The sequence below is a fragment of the Triticum urartu genome, chromosome 1A, assembly GCF_056163025.1.
Source record: "Triticum urartu cultivar PI428250 chromosome 1A, HENAU_Tu73, whole genome shotgun sequence".
Classification (NCBI taxonomy): Eukaryota; Viridiplantae; Streptophyta; class Magnoliopsida; order Poales; family Poaceae; genus Triticum; species Triticum urartu.
In genome coordinates this window covers 178970593-178992792 of record NC_141873.1, presented here as the reverse complement: position 1 = coordinate 178992792, position 22200 = coordinate 178970593, and positions in this window count along the sequence as shown.

Here is a 22200-nt window from a genome sequence, read left to right as displayed (position 1 = left end):
AGCCCATGATGCTCACTCCTATGGATGGCGGACAGATAGGTTGTACTCTCATCTCACTTGTGCGCAACATTTATGGCTTTGTTATTCATCTAAGCATTGAAAATAGATTATCACATTTCACTGTATATTCATGCTGATCTCTTATGGGTCTTGTTCAGGAGTTAACGATGTTCCATAGTTTAGCTAAGAGACTTGTTCTTTAGGTAACACTGTTCCATAGTTATCATCCATCGGCCAATGCTATCCCACAGGCTAGTGATTATAGTATTATACAACTTCTAGTATAATCCATGTTTTTCCTTAATACTTTTGTGTGCCATCTAGTTAATCTCGAGTATGAACGATATATATTCTGTAGCTTTCATCTGTGTTCCCCCTTTAGTTTTTCAGACATGTTGCTGCTAGTTAACCGCAGTCCTACTATTTATGTCGCCTCCTACAGGCACTCATTACATAAATCTAACTACTTGTTGTCTTCCATGCATGTCAAATATAATTGCACACACTGATTTATCCAGAAGAACCTCACGGGGCAATGTAATGGCCAACAAACTTGACGTTAATCATACCCAATATGATGGAACATGTAAAGGCAGTTCTTCACAAGACTCTGCAGAAAGATGATGAATCCTATTCACCCCATAAGGTCCTTGCTCTAACTTGGCCCTTGATATGGGTACAACATGCATATAATGTCCTGTAGTGCATCTACTCTATTGCAATGCCTTGTGCTTCGCCTGCTAATCATGCATGTAAATATGGCATGCTTTCCTGTTTTTCAGTACCTATTCCATTAATGATAACATGTTTTCAAATTCAAGTACTATCATTCTACTCTATCGCAATGCCATCTGCTTAGTTTGGAAATCATGCTTCTCAATATCTTATGCATTGTTATTCATCAGTATGTACTTCATCTGTCTACCATACCATGTTCTTTTTTATGTTGAAGTGTTGTTCTAGCGGTCTCTTGCAATGCCATCTTAGTTTCCCAATCATACATGCATATGTTGCCTTAGTGTTTTTCTGTAATGTATTCCGCTAGCGTACAGTTTTACATTCAAGTAGTGTTTTTTTACACTGTTGTCTTGTCGTATCCCTAGCTCTTACATCATACTCCCTCCATCCGGATTACATGTCGTAGAAATGGATAAAAATGGATGTATCTAGAACTGAAATACGCCTAGACCCATCCATTTATTTTCGGATGGAGGGAATACATGTCCATATGTCATACCTTTCTATTCTTCGGTGCCTATTCCATCTTTCTTTTATTATGTTTTATAATTGAAGCACCATTCTTCTATATAAGACATGCAAGGGGAAGACGGTTCTGTTAGAATCTGAAGGGTTACAAACCAGGTCTTTGCAAAAGATTCAAACGCCAAGAGATAATAAACCAACTCTAGTTTTCATAGATACTGCTCCAGCACAGAGAAACCCAACTCCCACTGATAATAAGCAGATTCTAGTGGCCAAAGAACTAGTCCGCTCCAGTCCAGCAAAAATATGTCAACTCCATTCTAAGAAGCGTGTGCATATCCTTGCATCATGAAATTTTATAGCATTCTGATCATATTTTCTACATGTTTCTTACACATCTCTCTTTTAGAAAATAAGGTTAAACGATAGAAGATTCCCTCCATTGGGATCGTATTCGAGGAAAGTATCTTGCGGGAATTCTCTGTGCTCCAATGCTGATGTAAGTACCTGCTGTATATCACTATATTTTTACATCAACATGTATTTTGTTAATCGGTGTGAATCCAACCTTTCTCTGATCTAAATTCAGTTGTAGCAAAATGTTAAAGGCGACAATGTTGATTTTTGTAAGGAAAATTGCCTGGTAGTTTTGCATACTGAGTTGCATGAGTGTACTATCTCATATCATGCACATTACTGAATTGTAGTGCTACTCTGGTTGCCCATTCATTTATTGTGTCAATGTTGCTTTTGTATTACCTTACCTGGCTGATGATAGATGTGCCATATTGTGCTAATTTGGTGTAGGTTGGTGTGGTCTGGTTGCCCATTCATTTATTGTGTCAATTTTGCTTTCCTATTACCTGACCTGGCCAATGATAGCAATGCAAGTGTGTTAATTTGGTGCAGGCTACTGAAGATAAGAAGACAAATTCTAAAAATAGCAAGGCAACCCCGTTGTTTCTTTCCAATAAATCTAGGCCAGGTAATATGGAAATAACTCATAATTAATTTGTCTGGTTCCCCTCCTGATTTATGTTATGATGCAGTGGTCGAGACTCTCTCCACTATCAATAATACAAGCCTGCCAAAATCACCATCAGAATGTGTTCAGTTTCCTCTGTCTTGAATGCAACAGAAAAAATGTATGTTTGTGAATGTGACGCCCCTGATTCAATCGTACACTAATCATACACGCAAACATGTACGACCAAGATCAGGGACTCACGGGAAGATATCACAACACAACTCTACAAATAAAATAAGTCATACAAGCATCATATTACAAGCCAGGGGTCTCGAAGGCTCAAATACAAGAGCTCGATCATAGACGAGTCAGCGGAAGCAACAATATCTGAGTACAGACATAAGTTAAACATGATTGCCTTAAGAAGGCTAGCACAAACTGGGATACAGATCGAAAGAGGCGCATGACTCCTGCCTAGGATCCTTCTAAACTACTCCTGGTCATCGTCAGCGGGCTGCACGTAGTAGTAGGCACCTCCCGAGTAGTAGTAGTCGTCATCGACAGTGGCGTCTGGCTCCTGGACTCCAATGTCTGGTCGCAGCAATCGAGTATAGGAAAAGGGAAAGGGGGAGAAAAGCAACCGTGAGTCTCATCCAAAGTACTCGCAAGCAAGGAGCTACACTACATATGTATGCATTAGTATCAAATGGAATAAGGGTATCATATGTGGGCTAAATTGCAGAATGCCGGAATAAGAGGGGGATAGCCAGTCCTGTCGAAGACTACGCTTCTGACCACCTCCGTCTTGCAACATGTAGAAGAGAGTAGATGGTAAGTTCACCAAGTAGCATAGTGTAGCATAATCCCAACCGATGATCCTCCCCTCGTCGCCCTGTGAGAGAGCGATCACCGGTTGTATCTGGCACTTGGAAGGGTGTGTTTTATTAAGTATCCAGTTCTAATTGTCATAAGGTCAAGGTACAACTCCAAGTCATCCTGTTACCGAAGATCACGGCTATTCGAATAGATTAACTTCCCTGCAGGGGTGCACCACATTTCCCAACACGCTTGATCCCCTTTGTCCGGACACACTTTTCTAGGTCATGCCCAACCTCGGAAGATCAACACGTCGCAGCCCTAGCTAGGCACAACAGAGAGGTCAGCACGCCGGTCTAAATCCTATGGCGCAGGGGTCTGGGCACATCACCCATTGCACACCTGCACGTTGCGTACGCGGCCGGAAGCAGAACTAGCCCCCTTAATACAAGAGCAGGCTTACGGTCCAATCCGGCGCGCGCCGCTCAGTCGCTAATGTCACGAAGGCTTCGGCTGATACCATGACGTCGAGTGCCCATAACTGTCCCCACGTAGATGGTTAGTGCGTATAAGCCAGTGGCCAGACTCAGATCAAATACCAAGATCTCGTTAAGCGTGTTAAGTATCCGTGAACGCCGACCAGGGCCAGGCCCGCCTCTCTCCTAGGTGGTCTCAACCTGCCCTGTCGCTCCGCCACAAAGTAACAGTCGGGGGCCGTCGGGAACCCAGGCCCACCTCTACCGGGATGGAGCCACCTGCCCCTTCAGCCCCCATCTCCGAACAGTATAATAAGTAATGTAACAGTATAAGGTATATAGCATATGCCCGTGATCACCTCCCGAAGTGATCACGGCCCAGTAGTATAGCATCGCAGACGGACAAGAGCGTAGGGCCACTAATGATAATCTAGCATCCTATACTAAGCATTTAGGATTGCAGGTAAGGTATCAACAGTTGCAGCAACAATGATAGGCTATGCATCAGAATAGGATTAACCGAAAGCAGTAACATGCTACACTACTCCAATGCAAGCAGTATAGAGGAGAGTAGGCGATATCTGGTGATCAGGGGGGGCTTGCCTGGTTGCTTTGGCAAGAGAGAGGGGTCGTCAACACCGTAGTCGTACTGGGTAGCAGCAGCGTTAGTCTCATAGTCTATCGGAGAGAAGAGGGGGGAGAAACAATGAATATAATGCAAACAGATGCATAACAATGCATGACAAGAGAAGTAGCGGTGCTAGGGGTGCCCTAACGAGGTATGAGGTGGTACGGGTGAAGGGGGAAAACCTCCAGGAAATATCCCCGGTGTTTCACGTTTTCGGACAGATGAACCAGAGGGGGAAGGTTGCATGTTCTCTATGCTCGGGATGCGTGGCGGACGAACGGGCTGCGTATCCGGATTCGTCTCGTTGTTCTGAGCAACTTTCATGTACAAAGTTTTTCCATCCGAGTTACGGTTTATTTTATATTAATTTTAAAAGATTTAAATCAATTTTAGCATTTAATTAATTAATTTAATGAAAAATTATCCAGAATAGTGTTTGCTGACGTCAGCATGAGATCAGCAGTCAACAATGGTGTTGACTGGTCATCTGACGTGTGGGTCCCACATGTCATTGCCTGTTAAGACTAATTAGGGTTTAACTAATCTATTTACTGTTTAATTAAACTAACTAGCTAATTAGATTAATTAATTAGGATTAATTAAATTTATTAATTAATTAATTTAATTATTGTTTATTTATTTACTTATATTTTTTGAAAAAAAAGTATTTTTTTTATTTTTTTATTTACAATCCGTTTCGTTCTACTCCGGGGCTGGCCCCACTGGTCAGGGACCCAGCCCAACCGGGGCGGGCGAACAGGAAACGGGCACCGCCCGAACGAGCACTGCGGGCTCCCGACCGCTGGCAATCACAAGGGCACGGCGGAGGCGGGCGGGGCTGCCGGCGAAGAGTTTCGGGGCTCCAGCGGTGATGCGGTGCTAGGCACGCTATTGGGGGTAGCAGCAGAGGGAGCGCACACCGGGCGGGGCGAGAAGACATGGTGAGGCTGCGGCGGGCAGCGCAGGCACACATCGAGCGAGGCGACGGTGAGTAGGGGGCCTCGGCGGTCAGCACGAGCGCACGGTGGCTGGAGTTGGGGGGTGTTACGGGGCGCGGGTGAGGCGCGGGGGCGGCGCATGAGCGGTCGTGCGCGTGTGGCCATGGACGCGAGGTGCCAGCGACGGTGGAGCGGTGACCGTGGGGCAAAGACACGGCGTAGCAGCTGCGAGCGGAGCCGGCGAGGGGCGTAGCGGGCGAGGTAGCGGGCATGCAGGCGCGGGGCCGCGTCAGGCAGCAGCGGTCGAGGGCGGGCGCGCCGAGCAGCAGCAACAACAGCGGCTGCGAGCGCTTGGCGAGGCGGGGACGAAATCAGGGCGGAGTGGGAGAGCGGTGAAGGGCCGGTGAGCGGACGACACAGAGTACACGCGGAGAAGGATGAGGGGAAGCAGAGGCCAACGGCCTCACCGTTGTTGTAGATGATCAGGGCAGCGAGGCCCGAAGAAGCGGGGCGAGGAGGAGATGAGGAAGGGGCGATCCGGCGAGGAGGCAGACGGACGGCGTGGCGGCTCCCTGAGGTGGCTCCGACGACGGCAGGGTCGAGCGGCGGGCAAGGCAGTCCGGCACGACGAGGCGGCGGTGGTTCTCGAGCGGCGGCGTGAACGGGATCCCAATCCAGATCGGATCAGGGGTGGATTGAGCGGGGGGAGTGGGGAATATGGGCTAGGATTCGGTGGGAGTGGGCGGTCAAGCAGGGGTTGAATGGGCCGGTCGGGTGGCTTGGTTGCCCAGTTGGGCCGTAGGGAAGGGGGGTTCCCCTCCTATCTTTCTTTTTTTGTTTTGCCCTTTGTTTTATTTATTTATTTTCTTTTATTTTAGTTTTATATAAAATACTAAAGTTGTACCTAAAATGGTTTTTAACCAATATGCCATTACCACAATTAACTAGGCACCTAAAGTAAAACAGTGTGTAATGGTTTATTATTATAAAAGCTTTTTAATAATTGTCTTTGCCACTATTTTGTTCAATTTTTTAAACATTTATGTAAGTGTGATTACTACACCACAATTACCTGTGCATTATTTGGCTCACCCCGAACATTTTTGTTTTAATGTTTGAAAACTTTTGCCGTTTGCCTAAAATTTTAATTTGATATCGAAATGTTTTGATCCAAGGCGAGGTTAGCAACTCTAACACAGGTGACGTGGCAACATTAGCGTAGGTTTACTGTAGCATAATTATCCGGGCGTCACAATTCTCCTCTACTACAAGAAATCTCGTCCCGAGATTTATGAGATGGAGTAAGGGGGAAGTTCTAGTTACGAAATTCTAATGAATCTTCTCGGTCTTAGTTGCTCTTCTCAAAGAAGTTGAGCACTTCCGTTGATGTCGTCATTCCTTAGCTTCGGGTTATCAGGTTAAATCATCAGCCCTTCTTGGTGAACTTCATCGTACTTATTAATAAGAAAGGGGCAGCCTGACAACGATAGATTGCTATCAGGGGAAATCATCTGGGGTTTATCCCATGAATGATCACACGAGTAAATCTTGAATTGGTCAAATGGAACACATCGAGAGCCGAGCAAGAAGGTACGGTAAGAAGTTTCAAGTGGCTAGCCAATCGTTCGTTGCCTAAAATAGAGTGTGAAAGGGTTTTAGAGCAACGGGAATAAGTATTATGTCTGATACCAGAATTGATGATTTCTTGGAAGGTGGCTCGTGAATTACATACGAAGCCAAGCATGAGGAATAGCATTTAGGAGATGGGGTGTACAGGAGAGTCAGGTTTCGATCCTCGGACTTGTCGGTTATGGGCCCACCATGTGGGTTGAAAGTAGGAGGAGCGGTGACATCTTTCATGGTCATGATAGCAAGGCATGTCAGAGGGTAGCCTGCCAGTTACGTCGGCAACAACGTCGGTACGAAGGGCAAGGGACGAAAAGAACCATCTTCCTGCTCGTTGAACGAGGCGGACCAATAGGCAAAGTCTCGTCCAACGGTGGATACTGGAATGTCAACAACAATAGTAACAGGGTCTTACTGACAGAGTTGTACACTGAGGTGCTTATAAAAGCAGTGACGAATTGCTTCTTAGATCATATAAACCTCAAGAAGGTTAAACAGAACAATGGAAAGGAAAATGTGATTATCAGATTAAACAGAACAATGGAAAGGAAAATGTGTTTAAACACATATTTCAGGGGTATATCCTTCCTAAGAACAAGCAGAGTATGATATCCAAGACCGGATACAAGGTAGAAAATCACTTAAGTGAGGGGGAGGAAGCTCATGATATTGCACATACAACGGTGTTTGGATAATTGAGCAGGAAACATTTAGCATTAGCTTCAATGTTCTTGTTGAAAATTGGAATACCATAGACATGCTTCGAGATAGCATTGACATGGTCAACAGGTGAAGATCAGACTTTGGAGAAACAAAGGATCCATCAGGAATAACTTGTAGAATAGGTCTTTCAATTCCCTCATGGAAGAAGGGATAACCTTGCTGAAAAGGAATCTATAACAACAAGTCCTCCAGCCAGGTGTGATAGGCATGACAACACCTTATCGGGTCAAAGACTAATGTTATAACTCTTGGGAATGTGTTCCAACCATCATATTTGACCGAGATTCAGATCTGATAGGTGTGGGGATACCTCAGGCTCAGGATGCCTGAGAAGAAAAGGTGCAAAACAAATTTACGAGATGACATTGTAAGATTCTTGGGAAATGTACTAAGGAAGCGAGTTTCGAAACAAGAGTTCATCATTAAACCAAGGTGAGGATGAGGAGGTGACTGACTGACTCAGTGACAACCCATTGAGATTTCCAAAAAGATGGATTTCCATAATTATGTGAACAAGGAGATAGCATTTGTCAGATCAAATGATACAATGATGTATGCTCGAGGAAAACATACACAATTTAAACATTGGTTGAAATGTGCACCCGAATTATGGGCTTAGGTAGCAAGATCAATGGTAGAAGGGTGATTCGATATCATATACAAAAATAATGTAACTATCGTTCAATAACTTACAAGCAATAGGGTTGCTAGAAGTTTTAAAATTACTAGTCCATCTGTAGGTATTCCTGGTAGGAACAAGATGGGGACCAAGAAAAGAATTATGATGGTGAAGTATCACTTATATCAAGAATTCTCAAGAGGTGGTGAAATTCTCACAACATTCTTGACATAAAAGATGGTAATACTCCAAGGCAAAGAACAAATGCTGGATAGTAAGGATCTCAAGGTATATCACAAAACACAGACAAGTTTGTGTTGAACGGAAGGCAATAAAGTGGTCGATGATAACAAAAATCATCGAGGCAAGGATGGTACTTTTCATCATGAATTCAATTGATATCCCGGAAGGATTCAAAATGTTGACGACGATCATGACATACTTGTTGAGGGGTTTCATGACGTTATAATCGATCATTGATGACATCAATCAAAAGGAAGGTTGAAGTGAAAGTTATCAGAAACATTGGTATGAAACAAACTCGAAATCAAGATTGCTATTCAAGGATAAATGATATGTCAAGGAAGATCGATGTAAGGTAAGCTCACGGGCGAACTTTGCGCTCCGTGAAGGACTAGGTAGCACAGTTAAAAATTAGCCCAATAATGGTATAGCCGATCAGGCTAGGAATGACGTGAAGGAGTATTAAACTCATAAGCAACGAAAATTACTTAGAGTTAATGAATCTGATTTCAGACTCGATTCACTATCAGGGTCCCTGACTGTCTAACAATTCAGAACCCAGGGAAAAATTGAAATCGGTGAGAAATAATACTTGAAGAAGAACTCACAAGAAGTAATATAGTTCTGTGATTTTATCGAGATACCACGGGGTAATACTCGAAGGTAGAACATAATAAAGGTTGTAGAGGTGCATTGATCTGCAGAAGACAAGTGCTTTAACTAGTCTGAGAAATGGAATCAAGGAGAAATATGATCAGAAGCACGATTGCAAAGGACCAATTCACAGATACCAAATGATATTAAATCAAGGAAATAGTTATTATTACAAGAGGCTTCCAGGATAGGATCTACATCGTGTCCATGGGCATGAACACAAAGGTTCAAGGTCGACTCCCACTTCCTCAATGCATAACCTTCTATTCACTTCTCGCTTTTCGAAAATGACATTAGTTGTTGATAGCTTTACCTGGTGCAATACCAGATAAGTATGACCTACGAAATCTTTCGGGTTCACACAGATTAGGGAAGGCATTAGTTCAACCCGTCTGGGCATTTTGGGAACTTTACCACAAGTTTCAATAGTAAATAACACAAGCTCGATAGTAGAGCATGGGTGACAAAACGAGAGGATACAATATACCGAAGGCATTATGTATCAGGGAAAGAACTTCTCGAGGTTTTTGTATAAAAAGGATGCTGTCGGATGATATTTCAACAAAGGATCTGACGGTCCATAGCGAAGCTGATGTGAGCATCAGCACAGAACCAGAGGAAGAAACAAGGCGAAGGCATTGGATTATAGAAGCAACTGGCTAATTCAAGCTCACATGTAAAGGAATTATGATTTCCAAATCGAAGGATCAGAAGCAAACGCTCTGATTGAGGATGGATAAGTTGAGTAAGCTTAGGGGTAAATTCGACAACAATTTGATTGGTCGAGATTCTGCTCATGTTTAAAATTGCGTCTGAGCCGAAAGGACGAATTCTAGGACCTGAGTGAGGATTCTAAGCATTCGCAACATATTGAATCAATGGACTCAAAATGATATTGACAAAGGTTGCCAATAAGATTACTATACTTAGGGGATTAACCACAATGCAAACAAGCACGAATTTCAGGAGCAATAGGTTGCTCAGGATTTTTGGAAGACCGAATGGTATTCAAAGAGTTTTGTGAAATACATGAATCATCTGGGGATGAGCGGATACTCGATAAATGCGAGAATTATCCATAGGGTTATTCAGGTGGCAAAGATCTGTAATGCAATGGCTCAAGAGATTCTTAAACGTCGAAGAACAATTTGATGCATCTTGTATTAACAAGAGTAGCTAGGAATGAATGTAAGAATGGCAAGGGTAAGAAGTTATCCATAAGGATTTAACGGTGGCTGGGAATAGCAAAAGCGGTGGGCACAAAGTCTCGAGAGAACATCGAAGAGTATCTTCGGAATGTTCTGGTGCAGTAGTCGATCATCTATATAAGGGGCTCTTCGGAAGGAAGTAATTACGAGAACCTAGAGTTAGAGGTAGCAAAAATCTTCTAACCTGAGTAGAAGAGAGTTCAGAGTCCTAGAGTAAGGATCGAGGAGTAAAAGATCCTAATACCACCCAAATGGCGACGTGGGCCCGTAAGACACACAGCCATGTTAGTAAAAAGTTTTGTAATGTATAGACTCGACTTCGGCCAAGGAATTTCGAAGGGGGATTCCTACAGGCAGTCAGCTCTGGTACCAACTTGTGACGCCCCCGATTCAATCTTACACTAATCATACACGCAAACATGTACGATCAAGATCAGGACCTCATGGGAAGATATCACAACACAACTCTACAAATAAAATAAGTCATGCAAGCATCATATTACAAGCCAGGGGCCTCGAAGGCTCGAATACAAGAGCTCGATCATAGACGAGTCAGCGGAAGCAACAATATCTGAGTACAGACATCAGTTGAACACGATTGCCTTAAGAAGGCTAGCACAAACTGGGATACAGATCGAAAGAGGCGCAGGCCTCCTGCCTGGGATCCTTCAAACTTCTCCTGGTCGTCGTCAGCGGGCTGCACGTAGTAGTAGGCACCTCCCGAGTAGTAGTAGTCGTCATCGATGGTGGCGTCTGGCTCCTGGACTCCAACTTCTGGTCGTAGCAATCGAGTATAGGAAAGGGGAAAAGGGGGAGAAAAGCAACCGTGAGTACTCATCCAAAGTACTCGCAAGCAAGGAGCTACACTACATATGTATGCATTGGTATGAAATGGAATAAGCGTATCATATGTGGGCTGAACTGTAGAAATCCCGAATAAGAGGGGGATCGCTAGTCATGTCAAAGACTACGCTTCTGACCACCTCCGTCTTGCAGCATGTAGAAGAGAGTAGATGGTAAGTTCACCAAGTAGCATCATGTAGCATAATCCTAAACGATGATCCTCCCCTCGTCGCCCTATGAGAGAGCAATCACCGGTTGTATCTGGCACTTGGAAGGGTGTGTTTTATTAAGTATCCGGTTCTAGTTGTCATAAGGTTAAGGTACAACTCCAAGTCATCCTGTTACCGAAGATCACGACTATTCGAATAGATTAACTTCCCTGCAGGGGTGCACCAAATTTCCCAACACGCTCGATCCCCTTTGTCCGGACACACTTTTCTAGGTCATGCCCGGCCTCGGAAGATCAACATGTCGCAGCCCTACCTAGGCACAAGAGAGAGGTTAGCACGCCGGTCTAAATCCTACGGCGCAGGGGTCTGGGCCCATCACCCATTGCGTTGCGTACGCGGCCGGAAGCAGAACTAGCCCCCTTAATACAAGAGCAGGCTTATGGTCCAATCCGGCGCGCGCCGCTAAGTCGCTGATGTCACGAAGTCTTCGGCTGATACCAGGACGTCGAGTGCCCATAACTGTCCCCATGTAGATGGTTAGTGTGTATAGGCCAGTGGCCAGACTCACATCAAATACCAAGATCTCGTTAAGCATGTTAAGTATCCGCGAACACCGACCAGGGCCAGGCCCACCTCTCTCCTAGGTGGTCTCAACCTGCCCTGTCGCTCCACCACAAAGTAACAGTCGGGGGCCGTCAGGAACCCAGGCCCACCTCTACCGGGATGGAGCCACCTGCCCCTTCGGCCCCCATCTCTGAATAGTATAATAAGTAATGTAACAGTATAAGGTATATAGCATATGCCCGTCATCACCTCCCGAAGTGATCACGGCCCAGTAGTATAGCATGGCAGACGGACAAGAGTGTAGGGCCACCGATGATAATCTAGCATCCTATACTAAGCATTTAGGATTGCTCGTAAGGTATCAACAGTTGCAGCAACAATGACAGGCTATGCATAAGAATGGGATTAACAGAAAGCAGTAACATGCTACACTACTCTAATGCAAGCAGTATAGAGGGGAGTAGGCGATATCGGGTGATCAAGGGGGGGGGCTTGCCTAGTTGCTTTGGAAAGAGAGAGGGGTCGTCAACACCGTAGTCGTACTGGGTAGCAGCAGCGTTAGTCTCATAGTCTATCGGAGAGAAGAGGGGGAAGAAACAATGAATATAATGCAAACAGATGCATAACAATGCATGACAAGAGAAGTAGTGGTGCTAGGGGTGCCCTAACGAGGTATGAGGTGGTACCGGTGTAGGGGGAAAACATCCGGGAAAATATCCCCGGTGTTTCACCTTTTCAGACAAATGAACCTGAGGGGGAAGGTTGCGTGTTCTCTATGCTAGGGATGCGTCACAGACGAACGGGCTGCGTATCCGGATTCGTCTCATCGTTCTGAGCAACTTTCATGTACAAAGTTTTTCCATCCGAGCTATGGTTTATTTTATATTGATTTTAAAAGATTTAAATCAATTTTAGCATTTAATTAATTAATTTAATTCGACATTATCCAGAATAGTGTTTGCTGACATCAGCATGACATCAGCAGTCAACAGGGGTGTTGACTAGTCATCTGACATGTGGGTCCCACATGTCATTGCCTGTTCAGAATAATTAGGGTTTAACTAATCTATTTACTGTTTAATTAAACTAACTAGCTAATTCGATTAATTAATTAGGATTGATTAAATTTATTAATTAATTATTGTTTATTTATTTATTTACTTATATTTTTTGAAAAAAATATTTTTTATTTTTTTATTTATAATCCGTTTCGTTCTACTCCGGGGCTGGCCCCACTGGTCAGGGACCCAGCCCAACCGGGGCGGGCAAACGGGAAACGGGCGCCGGGCGTGGGCGCCGCCCGAACGGGCACTATGGGCTCCCGACCACTGTGGACGACGAGGGCACGGTGGATGCGGGCGGGGCAGCCGGCAAAGGGTGTCGGGGCTCCGGCGTTTATGCAGTGCTAGGCACGCGGTTGGGGGTAGCGGCAAAGGGAGCGCACGTCGGGCGGGGCGTGAAGACGTGGTGAGGCTGCGGCGGGCGGCGCAGGCACACATCGAGCGAGGCGAAGGCGAGTAGGCGGCCTCGGCGGTCGGCACGAGCGCACGGTGGCTTGAGTTGGGGGGTGTTAAGGGGCGCGGGCGAGGCGCGGGGGCGGCGCATGAGCGGTCGTGCGCGTGTGGCCATGGATGCGAGGTGCCAGCGACGGTGGAGCGGTGACCGTGGGGCAGAGACACGGCGTAGCAGCTTTTGCCATTTGCCTAAAATTCTAATTTGATTTCGAAATGTTTTGATCTAAGGCGAGGTTAGCAACTCTAACACAGGTGACGTGGCAACATTAGCGTAGGTTTACTGTAGCATAATTATCCGGGCGTCACAATTCTCCTCTACTACAAGAAATCTCGTCCCGAGATTTAAGAGATGGAGCAAGGGGGTAGTTCTAGTTATGAAATTCTAACGAATCTTCTCGGTCTTACTTGCTTTTCTCAAAGAAGTTGACCACTTTCGTTGATGTCGTCATTCCTTAGCTTCGGGTTATCAAGATAAATCATCAGCCTTTCTTGGTGAACTTCATCGTACTTATTAATAAGAAAGGGGCAGCCTGACAACGATAGATTGCTATCAGGGGAAATCATCTGGGGTTTATCCCATGAATGATCACACGAGTAACTCTCGAATTAGTCAAATGGAACACATTGAGAGCCGAGCAAGAAGGTACGGTAAGAAGTTTCAAGTGGCTAGCCAATCGTTCGTTGCCTAAAACAGAGTGTGAAAGGGTTTTAGAGCAACGGGAATAAGTATTATGTCTGATACCAGAATTGATGATTTCTTGGAAGGTGGCTCGTGAATTACATACGAAGCCAAGCATGAGGAATAGCCTTTAGGAGCTGGGGTGTACAGGAGAGTCAGGTTTCGATCCTCGGACTTATCGGTTATGGGCCCACCATGTGGGTTGAAAGTAGGAGGAGTGGTGACATCTTTCATGGTCATGATAGCAAGGCATGTCAGACGGTAGCCTGCCTGTTATGTCGGCAACAACGTCGGTACCAAGGGCAAGGGACGAAGAGAACCATCTTCCTGCTCGTTGAACGAGGCGGACCAATAGGCAAAGTTCTCGTCCATCGGTGGATACCAGAATGTCAACAACAATATAACAGGGTCTTACTGATAGAGTTGTACACTGAGGTGCTTATAAAAGTAGTGACGAATTGCTGCTTAGATCATATAAACCTCAAGAAGGTTAAACAGAACAATGGAAAGGAAAATGTGATTATCAGATTAAACAGAACAATAGAAAGGAAAATGTGTTTAAACACATATTTCAGGGGTATATCCTTCCCAAGAACAAGCAGAGTATGATATCCAAGACCGGATAGAAGGTAGAAAACCACTTAAGTGAGGGGGAGGAAGCTCATGATATTGCACATACAACGGTGTTTGGATAATTGAGCAGGAAACATTTAGCATTAGCTTCAATGTTCTTGTTGAAAATCGGAATACCATTGACATGCTTCAAGATAGCATTGACATGGTCAACAGGTGAAGATCAGACTTTGGAGACACAAAGGATCCATCAGGAATAACTTGTAGAATAGGTCTTTCAATTCCCTCATGGAAGAAGGGACAACATTGCTGAAAAGGAATCTATAACAACAAGTCCTCCGGCCAGGTGTGATAGGCATGACAACACCTTATCGAGTCATAGACTAATGTTATAACTCTTGGGAATGTGTTCCAACCATCATATTTGACCGAGATTCAGATCTGATAGGTGTTGGGATACCTCAGGCTCAGGATGCCTGAGAAGAAAAGGTGCAAAACAAATTTACGAGACGACATTGTAAGATTCTCGGGAAATGTACTAAGGAAGCGAGTTCTGAAACAAGAGTTCATCATTAAACCAAGGTGAGGATGAGGAGGTGACTGAGTGACTCAGTGACAACCCATTGAGATTTCCAAAAAGATGGATTTCCATAATTATGTGAACAAGGAGATAGCATTTGTCAGATCAAATGATACAATGATGTATGCTCGAGGAAAACATACACAATTTAAACATTGGTTGAAATGTGCACCCGAATTATGGGCTTAAGTAGCAAGATCAATGGTAGAAGGGTGATTCGATATCATATACAAAAATAATGTAACTATCGTTCAATAACTTACAAGCAATAGGGTTGCTAGAAGTTTTAAAATTACTAGTCCATCTGTCGGTATTCCTGGTAGGAACAAGATGGGGACCAAGAAAAGAATTATGATGGTGAAGTATCACTTATATCAAGAATTCTCAAGAGGTGGTGAAATTCTCACAACATTCTTGACATAAAAGATGGTAATACTCCAAGGCAAAGAACAAATGCTGGATAGTAAGGATCTCAAGGTATATCACAAAACACGGACAAGTTTGTGTTGAACGGAAGGCAATAAAGTGGTCGATGATAACACAAATCATCGAGGCAAGGATGGTACTTTTCATCGTGAATTCAATTGATATCCTGGAAGGATTCAAAATGTTGACGATGATCATGACATACTTGTTGAGGGGTTTCATGACGTTATAATCGATCATTGATGACATCAATCAAAAGGAAGGTTGAAGCGAAAGTTATCAGAAACATGGGTATGAAACAAACTTGAAATCTAGTTTGCTATTCAAGGATAAATGATATGTCAAGGAAGATCGATGTAAGTTAACCTCACTGGCGAACTTTGTGCTCCGTGAAGAAGGACTAGGTAGCACAGTTAAAAATTTGCCCAATAATGGTATAACCGATTAGGCTAGGAGTGTCGTGAAGGAGTATTAAACTCATAAGCAACGAAAATTACTTAGAGTTAATGAATCCGATTTCAGACTCGATTCACTATCGGTGTACCTGACTGTTTAACAACTCAGAACCCAGGGAAAAATTGAAATCGGTGAGAAATAATACTTGAAGAAGAACTCACAAGAAGTAATATAGTTCTGTGATTTTATCGAGATACCACGGGGTAATACTCGAAGGTAGAACATAATAGAGGTTGTAGAGGTGCATTGATCTGCAGAAGACAAGTGCTTTAACTAGTCCGAGAAATGGAATCAAGGAGAAATATGATCAGAAGCACGATTGCAAAGGACCAATTCACAGATACCAAATGATATTAAATCAAGGAAATAGTTATTATTACAAGAGGCTTCCAGGATAGGATCTACATCGTGTCCATGGGCATGAACACAAAGGTTCAAGGTCGACTCCCACTTCCTCAATGCATAACCTTCTATTCACTTCTCGCTTTTCGAAAATGACATTAGTTGTTGATAGCTTTACCTGGTGCAATACCAGATAAGTATGACCTACGAAATCTTTCGGGTTCGCACAGATTAGGGAAGGCATTAGTTCAACCCATCGGGGCATCTTGGGAACTTATACCACAAGTTTCAATAGTAAATAACACAAGCTCGATAGTAGAGCATGGGTGACAAAACGAGAGGATACAATATACCGAAGGCATTATGTATCAGGGAAAGAACTTCTTGAGGTTTTTGTATAAAAAGGATGCTGTCGGATGATATTTCAACAAAGGATCCGACGGTCCATAGCAAAGCTGATGTGAGCATCGGCACACAACCAGAGGAAGAAATAAGGCGAAGGCATTGGATTATAGAAGCAACTGGCTAATTCAAGCTCACATGTAAAGGAATTATGATTTCCAAATCAAAGGATCAGAAGCAAACGCTCTGATTGAGGATGGATAAGTTGAGTAAGCTTAGGGGTAAATTCGACAACAATTTGATTGGTCGAGATTCTGCTCATGTTTAAAATGATGTCTGAGCCGAAAGGATGAATTCTAGGACTTGAGTGAGGATTGTGAGCATTCGGAACATATTGAATCAATGGACTCAAAAAGATATTGACAAAGGTTGCCAATAAGATTACTATACTTAGGGGATTAACCACAATGCAAGCAAGCACGAATTTCAGGAGCAATAGGTTGCTCAGGATTTTCGAAAGACCCAATGGTATTTCGAAGTGTTTTGTGAAATACATGAATCATCTGGGGATGAGCGGATACTCGATAAATGCGAGAATTATCCATAGGGTTATTCAGGCGGCAAAGATCTGTAATGCAATGGCTCAAGAGATTCTTAAACGTCGAAGAACAATTTGATGCATCTTGTATTAACAAGAGTAGCTAGGGATGAATGTAAGAATGGCAAGGGTAAGAAGTTATCCATAAGGATTTAACGGTGGTTGGGAATAGCAAAAGCAGTGGGCACAATGTCTCGAGAGAACATCGGAGAGTATCTTCGGAACCTTCTGGTGCAGTAGTCGATCATCTATATAAGGGGCTCTTCGGAAGGAAGTAATTATAAGAACCTAGAGTTAGAGGTAGCAAAAATCTTCTAACCCGAATAGAAGAGAGTTCGGAGTCCCAGAGTAAGGATCGAGGAGTAAAAGATCCTAATACCACCCAAATGGCGACGTGGGCCTGTAAGACACACATCCATGTTAGTAAAAAGTTTTGAAATGTATAGACTCGACTTCAACCAAGGAGTGTGGAAGGGGGATTCCTACAGGCAGTCAGCTCTGAAACCAACTTATGATGCCCCGATTCAATCGTATACTAATCATACACGCAAACGTGTACGATCAAGATCAGGGACTCAAGGGAAGATTGTAACACCCTCGATGCGACTATAGCTCCCACGTGTCGAGGCATGACTTAGAGACATAATCGCATTGAAGGCATAATTCGCAAGCTAGGCAATCTTCACAAACATCCCTTAAGAAGGCACAAAATGCAAACCAGGCATGGCAAGAACAATGGCATATCATGAACGGATCAACTACAATAACATCGGCAAAATCGCAAACAAGTTGACGATCTGCCTAGATTCGCAACGAAGCAAAAGTAGAGCTCGATTGACTCAAGCTAGGGTGCTCCATAATTGCAAACAAAGACATGGATGGATAGAGCACTACAATATTCACAAAACTCCTTTACTGATCATCCTCAAAAGAGGCACGGATCACTAGGAAACAACATGAACATATGGCATCATGAACTAAACAATCCCAGGACTTAGTGAAACTACTAGGTCCCTGAAAACAGATTTACCGGGTGCCTCACTTTGCAAGCTTGCACTAAGCACCACACACATCACAAAAATACATGGGTTGCACCTCTGGAAAGATGACAAAACCCTTAACAAAACACATGTAGAACTCATGGGCATATCATGCACACAATAATCATTGCAAAAATGACAAAAGTGCTAAACGGAGTAGCAGATCTGACAATTAACTCAAGTAGCCCTCTTCCAACAGCATTTCGGGCATCAAGATGAACTCAAATGAAAATGGTGCAATTGAATGAAATGATGTACTCTCTGAGATGAACATTTTGATATGCTATATGCATGCATCGGAGCTACGGATGCAAAGTTACGGAGCCGCGAACATATGCACTTGGGCTAGGGTCTCTGAGACTTAGGAAAAAAACTCAACCCTGATAATTTTCAGATCTGGATCGGGGCGGCGCGCGAACCGAGGTGGCCGGGCTCTCGCCAGAGCTTCTCCCCGGAGGAGGGCGCGGGGCGGCGCCGGGGAGGTCGGAGGAGGTAGGCGGCGGGGCAGCGACCACCGGGCGGCGGGGCGGCGAGCACCGCGGTAGGGTGGCGAGCACCGCGGTGACGGGGCGCGGCGCCGGCCGGCCGGCATTGAGCGGCGCAAGGCGGCTCCGGGCGCCGGCGCGGAAGAAGGCCGCGGCGGGGCGACCGAACGTGGGCGGCGGGGCGATGGGCTTGCGGGGGCCGGCGATGGGGCTCAGCGGGCCGGCTGGGGCGGCGAAGTGGGCGCAGGCGGCGGCGAGTGGCGCGGCGCCACGTGGCAGCGGCGGGGCTCGGCGGACGTGTCCGGCGCCGTCCGGACGTGTCCGGCGGCGGCGGATCTGAGATTTTAGGGTTTGAAGAGGAGGGGATCCGGGATATTTCGAGGGGGGTCTATTTATAGGCATAGGAGGAGCTAGGAGAGTCCAAATGAGGTGCCGTTTTTGGCCACGCGATCGTGATCGTACGCTCTAGAACATGGAGCAGAGTTAGGTGGGTTTTGGGCCAAATTGGAGGGGTGTTGGACCGCAACACACAGGAGGCCTTTTCGGTCCCTCGGTTAACCGTTGGAGTATCAAACGAAGTCCAAATGGTACGAAACTTGACAGGCGGTCTACCGGTAGTAAACCAAGGCGGCTTGGCAAGTCTCGGTCCAATCCGGAAATGTTTAATCCCCACACACGAAAGAAAGCTAGAAATGACCACCGGAGGAGAACGAAGCGCCGGAATGCAAAACAGACAACGGGGAAAATGCTCGAATGCATGAGATGAACACGTATGCAAATGCAATGCACATGATGACATGATATGAGATGCATGACAACGACAACAACACACGGAGACAAAAACCCACACCTGAGGAAATAAATATAACTTAACGCCAGAAACGGCAAGAGTTGGAGTACAAATAGGGAAAGTTACATCCGGGGTGTTACAACACTCCACCACTACGAAAGGATCTCGTCCCGAGATCTAGGACTGAAAGAACGCTGGGTACTCAGAACGGAGGTGATCCTCGCGTTCCCAGGTAGCTTCATGGTCGAAATGGTGTGACAACTTGACTTTGAGAAATTTGATTGACTTGTTGCGAGACTTGCGTTCAGTCTCTTCAAGAATAGCAACTGGGTGCTCACGATAAGAGAGATCTTCTTGGAGCTCAATGTCCTCGAAGTTGACGGTGCGGTCAGGAGTCTTGAAGCACTTTCGAAGCTGAGAGACATGGAACACGTCATGAACATTTGCAAAGTTTGAAGGAAGCTCGAGTTGATAGGAGAGGTCGCCTCTCTTGCTGACAATCTTGAAAGGTCCCACGTATCTAGGGGCAAGCTTCCCTTTGATACCGAAGCGACGAGTACCTTTCATAGGAGAGACACGGAGGTAAACATGATCTCCGATCTCGAAAGCCAAATCACGGTGCTTACTATCATAGTAGCTCTTCTGGCGGGATTGGGCTGCTTTGAGGTTATCATGAATGACTTTGCACATTTCTTCTGCCTCTGTGATTAAGTCATTACCCAAAAGCTGACGTTCACCGGTTTCAGACCAGTTGAGAGGGGTACGGCACTTCCTGCCATACAGAATTTCAAAAGGGGCCTTGCCCGAACTTGCTTGAAAACTGTTGTTGTAGGAGAATTCAGCATAAGGAAGACAATCCTCCCACTTCATGCCGAAGGAGATCACACAAGCCCTGAGCATATCTTCAAGAATTTGGTTGACACGCTCGACTTGACCGCTAGTTTGAGGATGGAAAGCTGTGCTGAAGCGGATGTTAGTGCCCATGGCCTTCTGAAAAGAATCCCAAAACTTCTAGGTAAAGATGCTGCCACAGTCTGAAGAGATCACTTGAGGAATACCATGCAGAGAGACAATACGAGAGGTATAGAGTTCCGCCAATTGAGCTGCAGTGATTGACTCTTTGATAGGCAGAAAGTGAGCCACTTTGGTGAGTTTGTCGATGACAACGAATATAGCATCATTGCCACGCTTGGACTTTGGAAACCCAGTCACGAAGTCCATTTCAATGTGGTCAAACTTCCATTCTGGAATGGCAAGAGGTTGGAGGAGACCTGCTGGCCTTTGGTGTTCTGCCTTCACTCTTCTGCAGACATCACATTCATTCACGAATTGAGCGATCTCGCGCTTCATTCGAGTCCACCAATAAGCTTGCTTAAGGTCCTGATACATCTTCATGCTCCCAGGGTGGATGGAGAGGAGAGAATTGTGAGCCTCGTTCATGATCACTTTACGAAGGTCACCTTTGGGTACAACAATATGATCCTCGAAGAAGAGAGTGTCCTTGTCATCAAGGCGGTAGCAGTTGTACTTGGACTGACTCTTGGCAATCCCAATCTTCACCTTTTTCACCCATAGCATCAAGAAGCTGGGCTTGGCGAATCTGGTCTTCTAAGGTAGGAGAGACTTGAAGGATGGCGAGGAAACCTTGAGGAACAACTTGCAGATTAAGTTTGCGAAAAGCTTCACAAAGCTCGGGTTGATAAGGCTTAAGAATCAGACTGTTGCAGTAGGCTTTCCTGCTCAAAGCGTCAGCAATCACATTGGCCTTGCCTGGAGTATGCTCAATACTCGGATTATACTCTTGAATCATTTTGACCCATCGAGTTTGCCTGAGGTTGAGATTAGGCTGAGTGAAGATGTACTTGAGACTCTTGTGATCAGTGAAAATGTCCACTTCTCTTCCCAATAGAAGATGTCTCCAAGTCAAAAGAGCATGCACAACTGCCGCCAACTCGAGATCATGAGTGGGGTAGTTCTTCTCATTAGGCTTCAATTGGCGAGAGGTATAAGCAACAACTTTCTTCTCTTGCATCAATACTGCGCCAAGACCTTGGAGAGAGGCATCACAAAAGACCTTGTACGGCTTGGATTCATCAGGCGGAGTCAGAACTGGAGTAGTGATCAATTTCTCTTTCAAAGTGTTGAAAGCAATATCACACTCCGGAGACCAAACGTACTTGACGTGCTTCTGGAGAAGATTTGAGAGAGGCTTCGCGATCTTAGAAAAGTTGTCAATGAATCTTCGGCAATAGCTTGCGAGACCGAGAAAACTGCGGAGTTGCTTCACGTTCTGAGGAGGTTCCCAATTCACAATTGCAGACACCTTTAGGATTCACGGCAATGCCTTTGGCAGAGATGATATGACCAAGATAAAGAACCTCATCGAGCCAAAATTCACACTTGGAGAACTTGGCGTAGAACTGATGTTCCCTGAGCTTATCAAGCACCAAACGCAAGTGTTTGGCATGATCTTCCTTGTTCTTCGAGAAAACCAGAATGTCGTCGAGATAGACCAAAATGAAGTCATTGGTGTAGGCGTTGAAGATGATGTTCATCATGCGAGAGAACGTCGGAGGAGCGTTGGCGAGGCCAAAAGACATGACAGTGTATTCATATGAACCAAAGCTTGTTCTGAATGCTGTCTTAGGAATATCTTCTTCACGAATGCAAATCTGGTGATAACCCATACAGAGATCA